The sequence below is a fragment of the Budorcas taxicolor genome, chromosome 2 (genome assembly GCF_023091745.1).
Source record: "Budorcas taxicolor isolate Tak-1 chromosome 2, Takin1.1, whole genome shotgun sequence".
NCBI classification, from domain to species: Eukaryota; Metazoa; Chordata; class Mammalia; order Artiodactyla; family Bovidae; genus Budorcas; species Budorcas taxicolor.
Genome location: NC_068911.1, coordinates 163,147,558 through 163,168,406, shown reverse-complemented (window position 1 = coordinate 163,168,406; position 20,849 = coordinate 163,147,558). Strand labels below are relative to the sequence as shown.

Genomic DNA, 20,849 nt, shown 5'->3' with positions numbered 1-20,849 from the left:
CCTTCAGGACTTAGAATACAGCTAGGGAGACGAGGCGCACACAGGAAGAGTGCAATCTGTGGAAGACTAATTCATGCCACCAGACCCTGCATGGCAAAACCCAAGTAACAGAGGAGATGAGAGGCAAGCTCAGAGGACAGACAGGGCATTCACTGTGTGCTGAAGATCTCACATCTCAACAGAGAAGATGCTTCTTGAGCTGCATTTTGTAGACACAATAAATGTATATAAAAGAAGATGTATTAAAATTGATCAGAGAGCTTTATGAAACAATCTGAGCTCCAATAAGGAAACAAAAATTACTTTCTGTAATTTCATCAAGTTCTAGGGGGGTAATAAACTGTGGAATGAAAAGGAAGGCAGAAGGCAGTGTGTTTACAAAACTCACTGTAAACTTAAGTGCTATTTACAGAATAACCACATGGTTCCTTTTATTGCTCAAGGAACATTCCACACTTTATGGAGTGGTTCTTTTCAGGTGAGTGCTGACATCATAATATAGTCACAATGGAAGACTTGCTTTTTAATCTGAAAGTTGTACTGAAAATGTACAACAGAGACATTTTATATATCCAAGAGAGTATGAAAGTTGAGTTTTAGGTAGAGGCCTCAAACATTCAGGAAAAGCTACAATGGACATATGTACTTACTTACATTAAAAACTTACTTCCCTCTACAACAATTTTGAACATAGGATTCTCAGCAGAACAATGCTACCAACTAAAGTTAATATGATTGCTAGGCCTCAAAAATCTACCTTCGTGGTTTTTAACTTGTTTTCCCAAATGTCTGGGTTATTGCTAACCATACTGTCAACCTATTAGAATCATAGTGGTTTAAACAGGAAGTGAATGAGTTAATGTTAAAATCAGGCTTTTTACAGGTATTCTAGGGGTAGGTGGCACACTAGATGAGTTTGCTCCATAAAAGTGGGAGTCTGGCGATCCAGGCTTTGAAGTTTTTCCAAACTAAAATGCCATTCACCATAAACCTGACAGTGGCTTTTAAACCTTGCCCTAAGGTCTAGAGCAGGTGAGGTTCACCTCTCTTAACGTTGTTTTTTTTTTTTATGTTGGGCTTCCGTGTCAGAAATTTGACAAATTTTTTAAAAACTGCTAATTCATGACACAAAACACTGTTCATTAAACATATCTGTATGGTGGACACAGAGCTATTTTCTGAGGAAACCAATCGCCTGGCTTCCAAGCCAACTTACACAAGTAGATTCGAAATCAAGTCCCAGTTAAGGTCTTCAGTTTACCAAAGCAGATGATCAGTGCTGCCTTGGTCAAGGCAGCTGGTCCCCTCAGTTCATGGTTAAAGCAGAAAACTGTAACCTTGGACTCTCTGGCACTTGATTTTCATAAAAAGTTCAATGGCATGAGTGACTGTAGAGGGTCATTTCCATAGCTAAAGAGCATCAGAAAAGTGGTGGTTTAATTAAACTGCACTCCAGTCTAACACTATACCTATGCCTTGTACAAAGATGCCTTAAACTTGAACAGGATACTTTTATAGACAGTGTAGAGAGCAGAGAGAAGTGTACCAAGGACCCAGCGCCTGCATTAATAAAGCATCCACAGGGTCTCAATTCCTGGAAAAATTATGCCTCTCCTAAGTGGCTAGCTTATCTTTTACCTCATGAACACAGCCTTGCAACTGATCTTTTCTTCTGTGTTCTGGCTTCTAAACTCAAAGCCAAATGTGTGGTCCCCAACAAGCTAGTATAAAAGACGTGCATTTATTTGTGTCCTAAGGTTGCCCCAAGAATAATTCTGTCTTTCCTTATTTTTCCTTTGCTTATCTACTTCTTTGGAATGAGGAAGAGAATGGGACAGAAAGGAGAAAAAAGAAGGACACATACTTTTTTTCCATTTCCCTAAAATGGAAGGCAAGGAACAAGAACGAAAAACCAACTAGCTAGTTTTAACATAAGGGCGTGGCTTTTACCTTACCACCGTGATAAATTTGTTAAAAATCACGATATCTAGTGTGTCAGTTTTCTTGCTCAGGTAGAAACAGGTAACACTGCTGAGGGAACATCCCATCTGGGGAGAGATGACTAGATTAAGTCAAAGAGGGAAAGTGTATCCAAGCAATCAACATGCACAGTGCACAGTGAAATAAAGTGCTTCCATCATTTTTCATTGATTTTCTGAATATCAGTCCAGAGTATTCACTGGAAGGACTAACGGTGAAGCTGAAATTCCCAGAGTTTGGCCACCTGACACAAAGAACTGACTCATTGGAAAAGACCCCGATGCTGGGAAAGATTGAAGGCAGGAGAAGAAGATGACAGAGGATGAGATGGTTGGATGGCATCACCAACTCGATGGACATGAGTCTGAGCAAGCTCCAGGAGTTGGTGATGGACAGGCAGGCCTGGCGTGCTGCAGTCCATGGGGTCCCAAAGAGTCAGACAGGACTGAGTGACTGAATGGAACTAATCACTTTTCTTTAGAGTCAAATAATTTCTGTGAATAACCCATGGCCCAGGCCCCTCTCTAAAGTGAGAGATGGTTGTCACAGCTCCTCCATCTCTCAAAGAGCCCTGACTCCAGCATGCAACTCCTGTTCAGTCCCAGCCATTCAGTAAGAATAAATTTAAAAATACTTCCAAGTTTATTCAACATATTTTTCAAGCCCCTATTATCTATGAGGCTTTACAGATATTATTAAACTAAGTGAAAAGTCAGAAAGAGAAGGACAAATATCATGACATCACTTCCACGTGGAATCTAAAATTTGACACAAATGAACTTATTTATGAAACAGAAACAGACTCACAGACATAGAAAACAAACTTACGGGTGCTAAAGAGGAAAGCTGGAGGGGGATAAGTTAGGAGCTTGGGATTAATATACACATACTTCTATATATAAAATAAATAATCAGAACAGACCCACTGTTTAGCACAAGAAACTCTACTCAACATTCTGTAATAACCTATATGGGAAAAGAATCTGAAAAAGGAATCATTTACTGTACATCAGAAACTAACACAACACTGTAAATCAACTGTAACTCAAAAACAAATTTTTAAAAATCTCTTTCAGAGTTGCATGGCATCAAACAACAACCATTTAAAAACTGGAACGCCACAACTTCTTTCTCCAATAGTTCCTGAGAAGCTGCATATGTGAGTGGACAAGGAGTGAAAGAGGGAATGTGGGCAAAAATAAGATGTTTACATTTAGAACCTCTCCTTTCAAGTGTCTGACCTGAGGAAAAGCAGAACATTTTAGAGTTAGAACATCACCGTTCCCAGACAAAAAAGTCTTTTGGTTCCAATGTACAGAAAACCCTTTCAGTTCCAAAGAAGGATTAGACAGCTGCCATGACTCCACAATTAATGCCTCAAAAATCAAGCTACTTTAGGAGGAGACACCTTGGGATCCGAGAGACAACCTTGCTCCTTAAGCATCAAAAACAGGATGGCAGTGGTCAAAGAACAGCTAGTTTTGCAGGTGCTGAATGTTAAGATGACATAATTTGCCATCTAACCCAGGAGGTTGCGGGGAATAAATGGGGACACAGTGAATAGCTATGTGAGGACAACAGCCATAAACCTGGACCTTTCCTGGCAAACCAGGGTATTTGGTTACCCCTACTAACCTGCCTCCCCTGTGACCAGGCAACATTTACCCTGATCTAGCAAGGGTAAAGCGCTCTCCACTGAGAGCAAGGCCTAGCAACCTGTTTGGAAAACATCTTTTAAGAGTTGACAGCATAAGCTCTTATCAGACTCAAGTTCAAATCCAAGTTCCACCATTTAGTAGAAATATACACAAAAACTCTTGGGCAAAACATTTACCTTCTGAGTCTTGATTATTTACAAATGCTAGGATAAATTTTTAACATGAATAAAACACCCAGGGTTGCATTTAAAACATAGGGAGGGCTTGCTAATAAATGGCAGTTATCAGTCTGCATGAGCTTTTACTATACTGAAGTAAAGATTAACCTTCTATCACCATGCAATGTTTTTTCACATATTTAACCTTAGTTTTTCCCCCTCCTTTTGATCACTTGATAGCAATGGAAATAAGCCTGCTTCTTATTCAAAAGTCTGATAAATACTCATATAAGCATCCTTTCTAATTTGTTTTTTAATTCATTCTCCCATCAGGTTTATTTTCATAAAGGGGTAGCTTAGTTATCAAAATTGATTTTCCCAAAGAACAATAACCAATTATCTAAAACTCTTTTGCTAAATAATCCTTCTTCTTTCCTAGTGATGTATGATTTCACTTATGTAGCAGGTACATTTATTTGTATCTTTCACTAAACTCCCTAAGGTGACTTCTTAAAAATCTGGCTATACTCTCTGGCCAAGATACACTAATTTAATTTGGCAGATTTTCTTTCTTCGTAACAGTCAGTATTCACATTCAAGAACATGGTAACTCTCCATCTTTAAATCTTTTTTCACTCAATTAAATTTAATACTAGTTTTCTTCAGAGATCCCAAACATTTCTCAGCAATCCCCTCAACTTATGAATTTTTGGTTGCTATAATGAGATTGTTCGGCCAGTATTTTTAGAACTGGATATTGCTCGCAAGAAAAATGCTACCAACTTTTAAGTGTTTTTATGCGGTATACAGCTACCTTATTGAATTCTTACTTTTAGTCTTTCAATTGATTCTGTTGGTTTTCCTAGGTTTAAGACTGTAACATCTACAAATATAGCTGCACCATTTTTTTTCAAACAGTTGTACCTTTTATTTGATGTATCTTGCATTGCCCAGGATAATACTAAAGGTATAGGGCAGGCTTGTTTCATTTTCTGATTTCAAGGGGAATTCTACTAGTGTTTTCCAATTAGTAGGTTGTTTGCTGTTGGTTTAAGATATTCTTTTATCTTCTACCAGCTTTTAAAGAGTTCATAATCAACAAGAACGGCTGAATTAACATTGTTATCTTGGCTATATTAATATGATACAGCATGTTCAATGTATGCTGGTACCAGACTGCAAGGGTTCAAAAACTAGGCTCTGTGACTTATTGGCAATTTATCCAGGGGCAGATTATTTAACTTCTTGGCCTAAATTCTGTCACTCGTAAAATGAGGGTAATAACAACAACCTCCTTTTTGAGTTGTTTTGAGGACTGTGAACTGAGATAATATATTAGAACAAAGGCATACAGTAAATACCGAGCATTACATGTCCTTAGTCTTTTTTTTGTTGTTGTAGTTTCTGTGCTACTCTTCCCATACATCTCACCCTCTCCTCCCCTCTCCCCATGTCTATTCTCTATGTCTGTTTCTCCACTGCTGTCCAGTAAATAAATTCTTCAGTACCATTTTTCTAGATTCCATATATATGTATTTTTCTAGATTCCATATATATGTATCTAGATTCCACACATATATGTATATATGTATGATATTTATCTTTCTCTTTCTGACTTACTTCACTTTGTATAATAGGCTCTAGGTTCAACCACCTCATTAGAACTGACTCACATGTGTTCCTTTTTATGGCCGAGTAATATTCCATTGTGTATATGTACCACAACTTCTTTATCCATTCATCTGTCGATGGACATCTAGACTGCTTCCACATTCTAGCTATTGTGAACAGTGCTGCAAAGAACAATGGGATACATGTGTCTCTTTCAGTTTTAGGCATATTCAGGCATATGCCGTTCAGGGTATATGCCTAGGAGTGGCATTGCTGGGTCATATGGCAGTTTTATTCCTAGTTTTTTAAGGACTCTCCATACCGTCTTCCACAGTAGCTGTATCAATTTACATTCCCACCAACAGTGTGAGAGCATTCCCTTTTCTCCACACCCTCTCCAGCATTTACTGGGCCATTCTGACTGGTATGAGGTGTTATCTCATTGTAGTTTTGATTTGCATTTCTCTAATAATGAGTGATGTTGAACATCTTTTCATGTGTTTGTTAGCCATCTGTACGTCTTCTTTGGAGAAATGTCTGTTTAGGTCTTTTTCCTACTTTTTGATTGGGTTGTTTGTTTTTCTGGTATTGAGTTGTATGAGCTGCCTGTATATTTTGGAAATTTGCTATTATTTTTTCCCATTCTGAGGATTGTCTTTTCACCTTGGCTTATAGCTTCCTTTGCTGTGAAAAAGCTTTTAAGTTTAATCAGGTCCCACTTTTGTTTTTATTTCCATTACTCTAGGAGGTGAGTCATAGAGGATTTTGCTCTGATTTATGTCACTGAGCGTTCTGTCTGTTTCCCTCTAAGAGTTTTATAGTTTCTGGTCTTACATTTAGGTCTTTAATCCATTTTGAGTTTATCATTGTGTATGGTGCTAGGAAGTGTTCTAACTTCATTCTCTTTCTTATAGCTGTCCAGTTTTCCCAGCACCATTTACTGAAGAGGCTGTCTTTGCCCCATTGTATATTCTTGCCTCCTTTGTCAAAAATAAGGTATCCATAGGTGCGTGGGTTTATTTCTTGGCTTTCTATCTTGTTCCATTGGTCTGTTTTTGTTTTATTTCTGTTTTTGTCCCAGTACCATACTGTCTTGATGACTGTAGCTTTGTAGGATAATCTGAAGTCAGGAAGGTTGATTCCTCCAGCTCCACTCTTCTTTCTCAAGGCTGCTTTGGCTATTTGAGGTCTTTTGTGTTTCCATATGAATTGTGAAATTTTTTTTCTAGTTTTGTGAAAAATGCCATTGGTAGTCTTCAGGACTATGAACTGAGATAATATATTAGAACAAAGGCATACAGTAAACACCAAGCATTACATGTCCTTTGTCTTCTTTAATTAAGAGAATGTCCTACTTAATTAAATTTGCTGGTGTTTTATTGAGAATTTTCATGGCTATTTTGATAAGTGAAATTGAAACAGTTTTCTTCTTTTTGATGTCTTAGCAGGTTGTCATTCTTCTATTTTAATATGTTTTTAAGAGTTCATGCTGACTTTTAAAAATGAATTTTACATCTTCTGGTATTTTTCTAGATCTAGAATAATCAAGATAGATTATTGATAAGTATTTCAAGATTTTTAAAAGAACTTATCATTTCCATATTGTAGAGGTCTGAAGCTCCCCTCCCTTTTTCGGTTGGGAGGCCATGGCCTTTAACACACATTTACTGTACTGCATAACTAACACACTATTCAAGTGCTCCAGCTCAAAACAATCCCCAAGAGCAACCAGTTCCGCTTTCATCATCAGCTCTTTCGAAGTTGCACATGACACACAAATTTAGAGCCACTGACTCTCTCTCTGGTCACTTCCTTCTGGATGTACTGCAATGTCTCGTTCCTCTTCCCTATTCCTTCCTCTTCTTAAGAAGCATCTGCAGAAGACAGTTGTGCCCTTTCCAACACCTATGATGTCCTAGGATAAGGACACTCATTCCTCACCATATTCCATTTTAGAAGTGTGGGAGCTTTCATAAGATACAAGAGAAGAAAGCTAGCGTTTGTCACCTTCATCCCCCTCTCAGCAGGCTTTTAGCTCTCGTGAGGGTCAAGTGCACTCTCCTATTGCCCAGTCCTCTTCCCATCAACCTACTTCCAGTCACTCACTAGACCGTCTTCAGAAGCAAGACAACTAACTCTTGAGTAAACAAATGGTTACAACCAATCTCAGGGAACAGGGATGAATGATTTTAACAACATGAAACTAGGAAGTATCAATATTTACTTTGCTGTGTGCACATACAGGAAGATGGGACAAGTTCTAGTTCCTTCTCGCCTACTTGAGAAGGCAAGGCACAGGGCTACTGTTTCTGAGACTGACTTGCCAGATGCAGCTCAGGAAAAGCATATTATTATAAAGCTATATTCTAATACAATGAACCTGAGTTAAGATGATCTTGTAAAGACATCAACATGATTTCTAAGTCCTAAAAGATATTTCAACTTGAATCGTATGATTTAACATTTTTTCAGTCAGTCTCAAATATGAATTAAACTGTGAAGCATTGCAGATCCGTACTTTGGCTACCTGCTTATTATCCAAGAACGTAACAGAACTCTAGGAGGAAAAGAAAGAGGTAATAAATGGACAGTGCCCTCTGGAAATCAGCACTTTGCTAAGACTGCACCTCTTTCTGGAGTCTGTCCAGCAATTAACACCGAGTTTAGTGCCTATGAGTGGTGGATTCCACCTTTCCCTTTTTTGGAAGAACGGGACGTGAGCTTCCCTCCTCTTCCTACACAGCTCCCTCTCTTCACAGCTCCTCAAAGACCACCACCAGCTACTCGGCAATGTGAAAGTCCTCTCAGCGTCCTAGGATATCACACGTGCTGACTGGAAAGCCTCGATGCGGTTTGCTTCTGTAACAGCGATTCCCTATGTTCCGGGATGAGTCGACACTTCGACATCCTGTGGTGAAAGCAACAGTGCACGGCGGGACACGAGAGGGCCCTCTGTGGCCAGGGTTTCATGTCTAGGGCCCCTTTCTAGGTGTATGACTTCAGGCCAATTACTCAGCTTCTCTTTCTCGAGTGAAAACAAGGGAATGGAATAGACTATAGGTTTAAATGAGGTAGACATATAAAGAGGCCTTAAACCTTATACCACCAGGTAGCATACATGAGCCATGTTAGCATATCTATTCTTTTTACCTCACTCCTTTTGCTTATGTAAGCACAGAATGCCTCTTAATACTGAACTGGTCTGCCTCAATGATGTTCATTAGAACCTCTCATTTCAGCAATTTCAGGTCGAACTGAGGACAAACGGACAATTAAAGAAACAAAAAGAGAAGATATAATCAGGGACAGACAATGAAAATGCCTCAGTAAGTGACAAAAATGTCTGCAGTAGCCAGCTAAGTTCAGGACGATGGAGAGTAGTCTACAAACTGATTTGGCCTCTGCCATTGTTAACACCCTCTAAATATTCCTTTTCTTAGGTTAGGACACAAAAATTAAACCCCTAAGAGCATTATAAAATATTGAGAGGGGGATTTTAAAAACTGCAGAAAAAGAGATATAACAGGAAACAGTAAACTTTACCTTGTCCTTCTTTCAGTGAACTACAACTATAAGAATACTAAATTAATCACTGATATAGGTATGTACTTCTTTGTATTTAATTACATGCTATAAAGAAAGATTATTCTAAACTTAAGAGATTGTTACAAATAGTTTAAAAAATACAAGAATATGGCATGAAGCAATTATGAGGCAAATCAACTTTAAGTGGGTCCTAATAGCTTCCCTGGTGGCTCACATGGTAAAGAATCCACCTGCAATGCAGGAGATCCTGGTTCAACCCTTGGGTCAGGAAGACCCCTAGAGAAGGGAATGGCTACCCACTCCAGTATTATTGCCTGGAGAATCCCATGGACAGAGGAGCCTGGCGGGCTACAGTCCATGGGGCTGCCAAGAGTTGGGGCACAACTAAGCAACTTTCACTTTATGGCTATTTTAAAGCTTAGTATTCCAAAGGGCTAACATCAGAACAAACGATATATCCAGCTACACATCAAAAAAGAGTTCAGGTTCACTTGAAGGCCACTTTAACACTTTCAAAGTCCTAAAATATTTTCAAAAGTGTATACAGTGCACTGGGAAGAGTTTTAGAACTTCAGTTATCATAAAAGCTACAAGGTTTGGGGCACTTACAGTCTATCAGACACATTATGCAAAGCATTTCTTACCAAATCCTCAGGACTACTCCATGCATAGGTTCTCCATACTTAGCTGCTGCTGCTGCTAAGTCGCTTCAGTCATGTCCGACTCTGTGCGACCCCAGAGACGGCAGCCCATCAGGCTCCCCCGTCCCTGGGATTCTCCAGGCGAGAGTACTGGAGTGGGTTGCCATTTCCTTCTCCAATGCATGAAAGTGAAAAGTGAAAGGGAAGTGGCTCAGTCGTGTCCAACTCCTAGCAACCCCACGGACTGCAGCCTACCAGGCTCCTCTGTCCATGGGATTTTCCAGGCAAGAGTACTGGACTGGGGTGCCATCACCTTCTCCGATGCATAGGTTCTACTCTTGCTATTTTACTGATGAGAGAGCTGAGGCAGAATGGGCACTGAACACCCTGCCCAAGAAAACAACCAGAATCTAAATCTAGGAGTTCTAAGGCCAGAGCCCTTCCTCTTGCAGGCTAAGCTCTAGCTTTCCCACTCACAAAACAATCTTGACAGTATCTTCTCACCCTAACATCTTAAGAGTTTATAAATTCATGTCATCTCACAGTGTTTCTCAAACTGAGTAGCGAATTATTTTAGGACCTAATAACATACATTTAAAAACAGAACAGAATAAAAAGTATCAGAACCCACTCATTGTACATAGGAAGGCCTAAGTATTATTTCATGAAACTTCTTTTTCGGTTTTGACAGTGTGTTTATATATGTGCATTGATCAAAAATGTAATTTCTCACTATGCACTGAAGTTAAAAAAAAAAAGGAAAAAAAAAAGCTTGAAAAGTCACTCATCTAAGGTGTTCATTCTTCCAAACAAAACTGAAAATAAATTATTCCAATCTTAGTTAAATGCCAACTTGTTGTAAGTAATGATTCAAATTAAAAAACAAATGCTTTGAATTCCATACTAGTAAGTATGAAAATAAGAGAGTTTTCCAAATCATGCTCTAACAGACCCCTCCGTCAAGGTGTCTGTGGTCATTTCCTGGGGAAAGGAGATGCTCCTGTGACCAAATGCACTTGACAAGTGGTGAAATGCTGCACACTGCAGTCCCTCCTGGACAGTCACAATGCACATTATAAAACTCTGAAAAGCTCTGCGGAGACACAGTAACACAACCATCATCAAAAAATAAAAACTGATTAACTGTTTTTAATCCAGTGCTTTCCTAAACTTAAAATTTCTCTGGAACCTCTCCCACCAACTACTAATCTCTTTTAAGACTGCTGCTGCTAAGTCACTTCAGTTGTGTCCGACTGTGCGACCCCATAGACGGCAGCCTACCAGGCTCCCCCGTTCCTGGGATTCTCCAGGCAAGAACACTGGAGCGGGTTGCCATTTCCTTCTCCAATGCATGAAAATGAAAAGTGAAAGTGAAGTCGCTCAGTCGTGTCCCACTCTTAGTGACCCCATGGACTGCAGCCCACCAGGCTCCTCCGTCCATGGGATTTTCCAGGCAAGAGTACTGGAGTGGGGTGCCATTGCCTTCTCAGCTTCTAAAGACTAGTGTTCTGCAAAACACAATTTAGGAAATACTGCTTTATGTGAACTTATCAGGACAAAAGAGATCCTAATAAGCTTCAGCTTTACAGCAAGAAACCTCATTCAAATAAGCATAAAGATGGCAGAGAGAAATAAAATACACAGAAAACTGTGCTTTGGTTAAGTATTACATCTCTGCTGAGTAGTTTATCAGAATACTACATAACTGAATCATTTAATACTTACAGAAACAATGTATCATACTCTGAAAACAGGATATGGGGGAAGAGGGGAAAAGAGGTTATGCAAAAGGTTAAAAGAAAACCAGCAACTCAACTATATTACAATCTATTGTACAAAATTTATCATAGGAAATCTACTGATACAAAAACCTACATACTCCGGAGAAATGCGTCTCTCTCACACACACAGGCAGAATAGAGAATAAAACCATACTGCAAAGAATAGTGGTAAAGAACCTGCCTGCCAGTGCAGGGGATGTAAGAGACACAGGTTTTGCTCCCTGGGTTTAACATATGAATACAATCTTTGCAGATGTTGGTGAAAAAGTTCAAAGAAGACACTATATGTATAAAGTATAAAACTAACTTTCAAGCAAACTGGATAAAGAGCAGAGAATCAGGTTCTACATCAGCCTTGCAACTAATAAGCAACACAACCCTGAGGTTGGGAAGATCCTCTGAAGGAGGACACAGCAACTCACTCCAGTATTCTTGTCTGGAGAATCCCATGGTCAAAGGAGCTTGGTGGGCTATGATCCATAGGGTTGCAAAGAGTTCAGTACAACTGAAGCAATCAGTTGTGTTGAACAAACAACAATCTGCAAGGATCATTTCTGTGACCTGAGTTTCTGTCTCCCTCTTGGAGAATCCAGAGTCATAAACTAGCTCTTAACATGCCATCCAAGAGGGGAAGAGCTATTTACCTGGAAACTCTTGAGACTGGCCTACAGAACAGGACCAGCATAACGAGCAGTAAAGACTGCCTGCAGAACAAGCGCATTCATCACAGATGCCTGAGGAGCTACCAATGTTCAGGGGTGGTGAATACTGCTCTCTTATCAGTGGCAGAACTCTGGGCTGGAGACAATCCTATCTAAGGCAGCCTACCACCCTTTCACAGGTGGAGGACTAGTACCAATACAACCAAAGAACACTATTAATGTTTTAGACATGTTCTTCACATCTTCCAATTGGTTTCTACATTACTGGCCCTTTCCTTTCCACTCACACTGCCTTCAGTTAATATTTTCCCTTTCCCCAAAACAACAGCTCACGGAACTTTACAACATATAGTGCTTAAAAGCTGACGAATCAAACTAGTTATGAGGCTTGAAGATTTATCATTAACTTACTAAGCTGAGTAACAAATATTAGTTTCCAACCATTTATTCATAAGTACAAAAAAAAGAAAATTTGGGGAAAAAAATAGATTTTGATATACTATTACCTGAAGCAGAGAACTACTGTACTGTGAAATAATACGAAGCATCAGAACACAACCAGCAGAAAAAAAAAGTTAGAGCATGGCCTCAAAGTTCATGTAAAGAAACCTGACTTCAAGACCACAGGCAAAAGGAGAGGTGCCCAGGAGAGGGGGAAAAAAGCCTACAGAAAGCCCACACACAGGATCACTGAAAATAAGAGTAGGAGACTGAAAGGGCTTTGCAGTCTGGTCCCCTGAGTATAGTAATGGGATGACTGGAGCCTAGAGAGGCGGAAAGACTCACCCAGAGCGACACTATCAGTGAACGATTCAGAACCCGCCCAGAAACCTTTCAATTGGCCAGGTTTCTGCTTTGCCTACTGTAACACAAGGTCTCCCATCTTCTCTATAAGACTAACATGGAAAACAAATGTTACTTACCCGCCAAATAAACCTATAAACCACTCATCAAATTATGACTCTATATAACTAAAGCATTTAGAATACAACATCTCATTCTGTGTTACAATATGTGGTTGCTGCCTAGAAGCCTATTAATGCCCCCATTAGGGTCTTATTTACAAACTTTCATTCTAAAGTTATTGAATCAAGAAAGTCAGCAAGAAACTAAGACCCTATGGAGGGAAATGAAACTATTTCATATGAGAGAGTCATAGTGAGTCTCATGGACAGAGGAGCCTGGCCGGCTACAGTCCACAACAGGGTTGCAAAAGAGTCAGACACGACTTGGCGGCCCAACAACAACAAATGCTCTGTTTGGGGGAGCACACACTTCGAAGTGAGGCAGATCTGGGTTCAAATCCCAGCTCAACTGTGCAATGTCTGCATGACCTTGGACATGCCCTCACTTTGGCTTCCTTCTATAACGAAGCTTGGGGATAATATATAATACTACTTGATTCTATTTCAACTTTGTATTCTTACAACTAGCTCCCTGTAACAAAAAAAAACTTGCTAGCTACATCATAATAATAAACATTAGTATATTAAACACCTTTAAAAAAAAGGACTATGTGCCATAAAGCATTTAACATATGAATACAATCTTTGCAGATGTTGGTGAAAAAGTTCAAAGAAGACACTATATGTATAAAGTATAAAACTAACTTTCAAGCAAACTGGATAAAGAGCAGAGAATCAGGTTCTACATCAGCCTTGCAACTAATAAGCAACACAACCCTGAGCAAGTGACTCTACTTTGAGAAAGCTCTGCCAGTTACAGCTCAAAGTCAGCCACCTGCTGCTCTAGCCATGGTGTGGAAAGTACCATTCCGACTACAGGGTTCCTAAAGCTCTCAAGTTTCTTCTACTAGAAACAGTCTAGCGTCAGCACCATCACAGTAGGGTACACATACAAACCTTCATTCTAAAGTACTAAATCAAAAACAGTCAGCAAGAATGCAAGAACCTAAGGAGGGAAACAGAACTATTTCATGTGAGAGTCATACTCTTGTTTCTGGGTGCCCACATTTTGAAGTGAGGTGGATCTGGGTTCAAATACTAGCTCAAAACTTGGTGTGTGTCAGGCCGTATTCTAAGCACTCTAGACACAGTAACTTATTTAACCCCCTACAGTCTTCTCAGATGGTCTACAGCAGCGGTCTCAACCTTTTGGGCACGAGGGACCGGTTTCGGCGAAGACAATTTTTCCAGGGCCTGGGAAGCAGGGGGCTGGTTTCGACATAACTCAAACACATTATATTTATTGTGTACTTTATTTCTAATCTAATGCTGCTCCTGATCTGACAGGAAGTACTGGTCCATGACCTGGAGGTTGAGGACCCCAGGTCTATACCTATCCAGGGACTCTAAGCTACAGAGAAGTGAAGGGATTCACCTAGTTACAGAGCCCATAGGAGGGGGTGAGGGTTCAACAAGGCAAGAGTCTGGCTGCATCGTTGCTTTTAACTACTAGCAACACTGGCTCTCAGAATCCTATAAATCCCAAAGTGGGTCTTAAACTATAGACACGTAAATGGCATCTGCTCATGCTATTTCGTCCTTGTGCCTACATACAGCTGAGAAATAACCTACTGTGGAGGGAGAGAACAGTGACTAACGTGTTAACAGTACCCTGTAAAAGAACAAGCTGCAGATCATTAAACAAAGTAATAAAGCAGCAGCTTAATTAAGATCAAGCTACAAAATGTGTATTTTGTTTCTCAGACAAACATTTTATCAAAATAATCAAAGTGCTGAGATGCCGCTTTAACATTATCATACTTCCTTGGTCATCAAAAATTTATCTGCTGGATGATGCTCCTAAGGAATAATTATCATATAAAACCAGCCTGCCACTGAATACTGGTTAGGCAGATTTTTCTGCCTTTGTGACTGCACACAGGAAAATGCACATACACATATAAAGAAGCACATACAAACCTACAGCCTAAACGCTGTGTTCAGAGCATCGAAAGCTCAAATTAGACACAACGCAGGAAGGGTTATGAAAACAGGTATGTGCCGGCCACTGCCCAACATAAATGACCAGGGCAGGCTTGACCTCTCTCCTTTGGAGCTACTTCACACCTGACTGATTTGCTGCAATTCTCTGAATGCCACTCTTCCTTCCTCTGCCAACCTGACATCACAGTTGCTAAAAACCACAATTCTGCCATCCCCTCACCCCTATCTCAAGAGAAAAGTTAAAAGCACAGTAGGGCCAAGAAGCTCAACAGAGTAGAAATGGTACATCAAAGAACACACACGTATGCATGCACACACACCCCCTCCTCCCAAAAATGTTGACTGCAATAAGCCGTTTTCATCACCACAATCTGTCATCTGCTGCCCAGTCTTACAACAACTTTTCAGAATCTTTGGAAGGCCTGAGAAACAGAACATTTAGCGTTTACTTCCAGACGGATCTACTCTATAAATATTGGTGGTAGAAATGTTTGCCTCACTTTGTTCTGCCCTCATACTATGGACTGATAAAGGTAGTCATTAGGGTCCAGTTGGATAGTCACTTGAGTGGTAAGACACACAAAATAAGAACTCACACAGCTCAATTCCTTTTTAAATTAAGGATGGCTCCAAAACATCTTTTCAATAAAAAATATAGACTGATGATTAAATTGTTATGTAATATTTAGGCTACTTGGTTTGATATGCATTCATACAAATACAAGATCTTTATAACCTCAATAATAACAAAAGAAATCACAAGCAATCTAATCCAGAGGTTCAAAGATTTGATCATCTTTCCCACAATCTCATCACATAAAGTTTTACCAACATTTTGCCATTATCTGTACTAATCCACCTATAAGATTCCTATTTCTGCTAACACCAGACAATACCCATATAATCAAATTTCTAAGTGAAAGGAGCCATGGAAAGGAGGGAAACTGATTTTTAAAGGAGATACCACTGGAAAGGTAACCAGATTTTAATTTTCCCTGCCAAAGTGGGGGGATTTGGGTTTGTGTCTGTATTTTTATGGCAGATGGTACAACTGTGAATAATCAACTTCTCCTGGAAAAAAGGCTCCCGGTATAGTATGGCAGTTACTGTGGAAATCTATAACCTAAAGATGCAGAAGGCAATGGCAACCCATTCCAGTATTCTTACCGGGAGAATCCCATGGACAGAGGAGCCTGGTGGGCTGCAGTCTATGGGGTCACAAAGAGTCGGGGACGACTAAGTGACTAGCGCACACACACACACATAACCTAAAGAAGTTTATCCGAAGAAAAATACTTTAACAAATATTTAAAAGTAATAAAGGATGCCGTGTGGTATACATTTACAACATACAAATAAAGATTCAAATAAAACCACATTCACACTTCCCTGAGGTCCAGCGATTAAGACTCTGCCAGGGACACAGGTTCAATCCCTGGCCTGGGAACTAAGATCCCACATGCCATAGAGTGTGGCCAATAAATAAATAAATACATCCATAAAAAAGTGAAACCATATTATAAAACCAAGCCCCATAATTAAACTGGGCTTTCTCAGCTATTCTTTTATATTAACCTTATGAAAACTTACACAGTCTAACTCAGTATCCCACTTTAAACACCATGAGAAACATAAACAAAGACCTCACTAATACAGATTGTAAAGCACAAGGGAAAAATGGGTTTAAATAAGAACCTGCTAATGAACTACGGTGATCTGCCATGAAATTTTAAAAAGTCCCTTTTGTTACAGCAGCAAATTATTTCACAACAAATTCTGTATTTCACAAAGAAATACCAACAGAAAGATGAAATACGTCTAGCCTAAATCTTTGTGATGTCATGATCAAAAGGTAGTTAACCTATATATGGATGGCCTTAGCATAAAGACTTTCTCAGGGGAGGGGGAGGCGGGTGTGGTGGGAGGGGGAGGTGCATCACAGTGTATGGGAAATATTATACCAGTTATGAAAGTACTCTTTATAGCGGCTTTTAAAACTACATCCACTCATAAAACAGAAGTCTGCGACCTCTTCTGTACCTGATGACAGCACACATTCCAAATGATAAAGCCTTTCTTTATTCAATAAGCAATAGGATCCAAATCTTACAGAAAAATTAACAAAGTCTTCAAACAAGAAGGCTTAACAAAAAGTTCTGTCTCAGCAATAATTACTAAGCATGACTACTGCATTTTATCTGAGGTAAATAAGGCAATCCTGACAGAAAAAATATACTTAAGAAGATTTCCCTTACATCGGGGTAAAAATATTTTTATATGAAGATATTCAATGACAAAAAGGAAAAGCCTAATAAAAACTATACATATATATGTGTATATATAGTTTATTTCATTATGTAAAGAAAATATAAAAAAGAATAAAAAGGAAACATGCAAAAATGTTAACAAGAACAAAATCTAAGCGATAAGATTACAGAAGATAATTTTAAAAAATTTTACAATACTTCCTGCATTTTACAAGTCTGTCTTTTTAACTGAAAAAAACTGACATTCACTTGTCATATAAGCAAACAACAAATAAGTGCTCACAAAACCAACACTGGTTCTAAGCTGCTTCCATAGACTTTTAAGACTTCAAGTACAGGGACTTTATTAGTTAGTTATCTGGAAAAATGGAACAAAATAAAGCCAAAGACTTTCACTTCTAGTTCTTCTACATTTCCATAACTAAAAATCTAATAAAGAAATGTTTACCTTCCTACAAAAAGTTTCTATGTCCAACTTTTTATTAGTAACAATCTGATTTTTTTAAACATCCATTTATACTGCCTTACACAAACACCATCTCAAAGAACTGAGTTATGTTCAGCTCAGCAGTCCCAAAATGTAGCCATCTAATACACAGTGTGAGAAGTTCTGATGCATTTTAGTGAACCGCACCAACATCTCATTTTATACACAACTTTCCATTACTTCTTAAAAGTCTGACATCTAATGAAGTTTTCTGCAAAAGGTACTTTGGCCTAGCCTGGACATGGATTTATCTGAACGTCCAGAAAGCTGTCAAAACCTATCTCAAAGTGCGTTATATTCAAGGCACAGAATGTCAACTCTCTACTGGGCCTCCTTCTCTCCTTTCTTTCACAGGAACGCCTTTAATATTCCCCAGCTTCCATTTCTAGGCCCATGAGTCACTGAGAAATGAGCTCTAAGTTTTCCTTAGAATGCCACTCAAACAGCTCCTCTACAGTATTCCAGGATGTGGACCCCAAACGACTGTGGCGACCGCCCCCTCCGTCCCCACGCCACTCCTCACCGTGGCCTTACACAACCAACTGCATTACCTACTATTCCTAGACTGTACCTTTTTACCTTTGTCCTTCAATGGCTTTGCTGCCCCTCCACACACTGTTCTCTTCTGCAAACCTTCCTCTCTTCCAAATCCCCACAAGGGACTTCAAGATAGGCTGTGTACCGCCTCGCCCAGGAAGTCTTCCAGATTTCTACTAGGCCGAAGGGTGTGATCGATCGGTCCCGGTCTCTCCCGGGTACCTTTCTTAGCATTTTGTAGGTCTTTCACAGGCCTGGTATCGTGCCTTATCTCCCGCACCGAGAGCGTCTAATGTACCCCCCGGGGTTGGGGGGAGGGTGGGAAGGGGGCCCCCGGGGCCCGGCTTCACCTTTTGAATCCCTCCGGCGCCGACCGACCGGAGGGCGGGGGTGGCGCCTGCAAGCAGGGTCAGCGCGCAGGTTGGTCCAACCGAACCCGGGGGAACGCTCCGGCCGCACCATTCCCTAACCAGAAATCGGTTAGGCGGTGTTCCCGAGAAGAAGATCGCAAAGATGCTCGCCCGCCTCCGGGTCACAGGGAAGTTTACCAGGGGGCTTGGAGCGCGGCGGCCCAGAGCCCTGGTGCGGTGGGAGTGACAGTTGGCTCGGCCGGGCCCCGGACGCCCTCCCCCCCAAACCCGGGCGCCGACAGCCCCGCCAGAGAACCGCGAAGGGCGGGCAGGGGCGCATGGGGTCCCCGGAGCCCCGGGCCGCAGGCCCCTGGGCGCCGCGCCGGCTAGAACGACGTTGCGAGAGGGACGGGGGACGGGGAAGGCTCCCGCGAGGGGCCCGGGCAGGGCGAAGAGCGGGCAGGAGGGGCCGCTCCCGCTGACTCCTGGGCCTGGGTGGGGGTGTGGAAACCGCCACCGCCAACCGGAGAAAATGGAGGCAGCCTCGGGGTCGGGGCCGGGCCGGGGCCGCAGGGAGGCGGAAGCCAGGCTTGGCGTCCGCGCCGCGAGCGGGGTCGGGCCGGCGGGTCACTCACGGGGCTGGGCCGGGCGGCTCCCTCTCCGCCTCCGCGTCGTCGCCGTCCCCGTCTGCGGCGGCCGCCGCCGCCTCGGGCTGCTCGCTCGGTCCCCGCGGCGCGGCTTGGGCGCTCGGCCCCTCCGTTGTCTTCCGCCCGCTCCTGCTCCCGGAGACAGGATCCTGCGGCGGCGGCGGCGGCTGCGCGGGAGGACGGCGGCCCAGAGGCTCCCGCGGCGGCCGCCGCACTGCTACTGCTCTCGCTCTCTCGTTCGGGCTGCGGCTTTGCGGCGGGGCCGGCTGCTGCCTTCGCGTTCTCCCGGCTCCCGGAGCTTCAGACGCTCCCCAGGCCGCGCCGCTCCCGAAACCCCCGTTCCCGGCCCGAGCCCGGCTTTGACGTGCGAACTGCGCAGCCGCGGAGGGCACGACGTCGGGCGGCGCCGCAACACCCCGCCCCACGCCCCACGCCTTTGGCCTCGGGCGCCCCCAGGCGGACGGGCGGACTCAGGGCGGGGGCGCGTAGGAATCCCCGCAGAGCCGAAGCGGGAACGGGCGCAGACAAAAGCGGAAGCCGAGGACCAGGGTTCCTCCCCTTTCACCTGCCACTTAAACGTTGGCGCTCAGCCCCATCTCTTCTGTGCAACCACTTCTTCCTGGAGGAATTCTACGTCCACTTTCTCCGACCACTTCCCGAACTCTTAACAGAGCCTTATTTCTGCTAAAAGGTCTGGCGCCGACTTGCGTAGACTCCTTCATACTTCCGAGGGAGAGAGAGCCCTCATTTTTAGCATCCTCTGAGAAAGCGCATAGAAAGTGATCGAACAGCCTGGATTTCAGTCTCCACTTCACCGTTTAGTCCTTATGGACTATTTCCTGTCTTTATTCCTACGTTCCTTCACACATAGTCACACAAAAGTATAATATATAATAGGCTAATGAGGATAAACGAAATAATGCATTGCAAACTCTGACGACAGACTCTGTATCTGTTACCATACATGTGTATCTTCATTTCTTTCAATTGCTTTGCTTTTATTTGTAATCGAGCAGGTATTTGGGGACTTCTACTGTGTGGCAGGCACTATTCTAGGTGGTGGGGCAGTGAACAGAACATTCCCTGCTTCGAAAGATTGAAGGCAGGAGGAGAAGGGGACGACAGGATGAGATGGTTGGATGGCATCACTGACTCAATGGGCATGAATTTGAGTAAAGGGGAGTTGGTGATGGACAGGGAAGCCTGGCATGCTGCAGTCCATGGGGGTTGAGAAGAGTCGGATGCGAGTGAGCGACTGAACAGAAGACAATAAATAAACCAACATGTATATGACTTTGGATCTCCCTGGTAGCTCAATCGGTAAAGAATCTGCGTGCAGTGCGGGAGACCCGGGTTGGATCCCTGGGTCAGGAAGATCCCCTGGAGAAGGAAATGGCAACCCACTCCAGTATTCTTGCCTGGAAAATCCCATGGACAGAGGAGGCTGGCCGGCTATAGTCCATGGGGTGGCAAAGAGTCCGACAGGACTTAGTGACTAAACCACCCACCACCCATAGAGAATACAGGGTGTCCTGTAAAGTTTGCATGTGATTGATTGATTTATTGAATATATTACTTCAGATGGCTTTCAGTGCTGTGGAGAAAACCTCACAGG

At 42.1% G+C, this 20,849-nt stretch overlaps 1 protein-coding gene across 2 annotated transcripts in view; it reads right to left on the bottom strand.

The window, feature by feature from the left end:
- CAB39 (calcium binding protein 39) overlaps positions 1-19,576 on the bottom strand; it is a 97,699-nt gene extending 78,123 nt beyond the window's left edge. For both annotated transcript variants that reach the window (XR_008201042.1, XM_052658388.1), the window contains exon 1: positions 19,223-19,576. The gene's annotated coding sequence lies outside the window, so the exon portion shown is untranslated. The remainder of the gene's footprint in view (positions 1-19,222) is intronic.
- Positions 19,577-20,849: the final 1,273 nt, after the last annotated feature.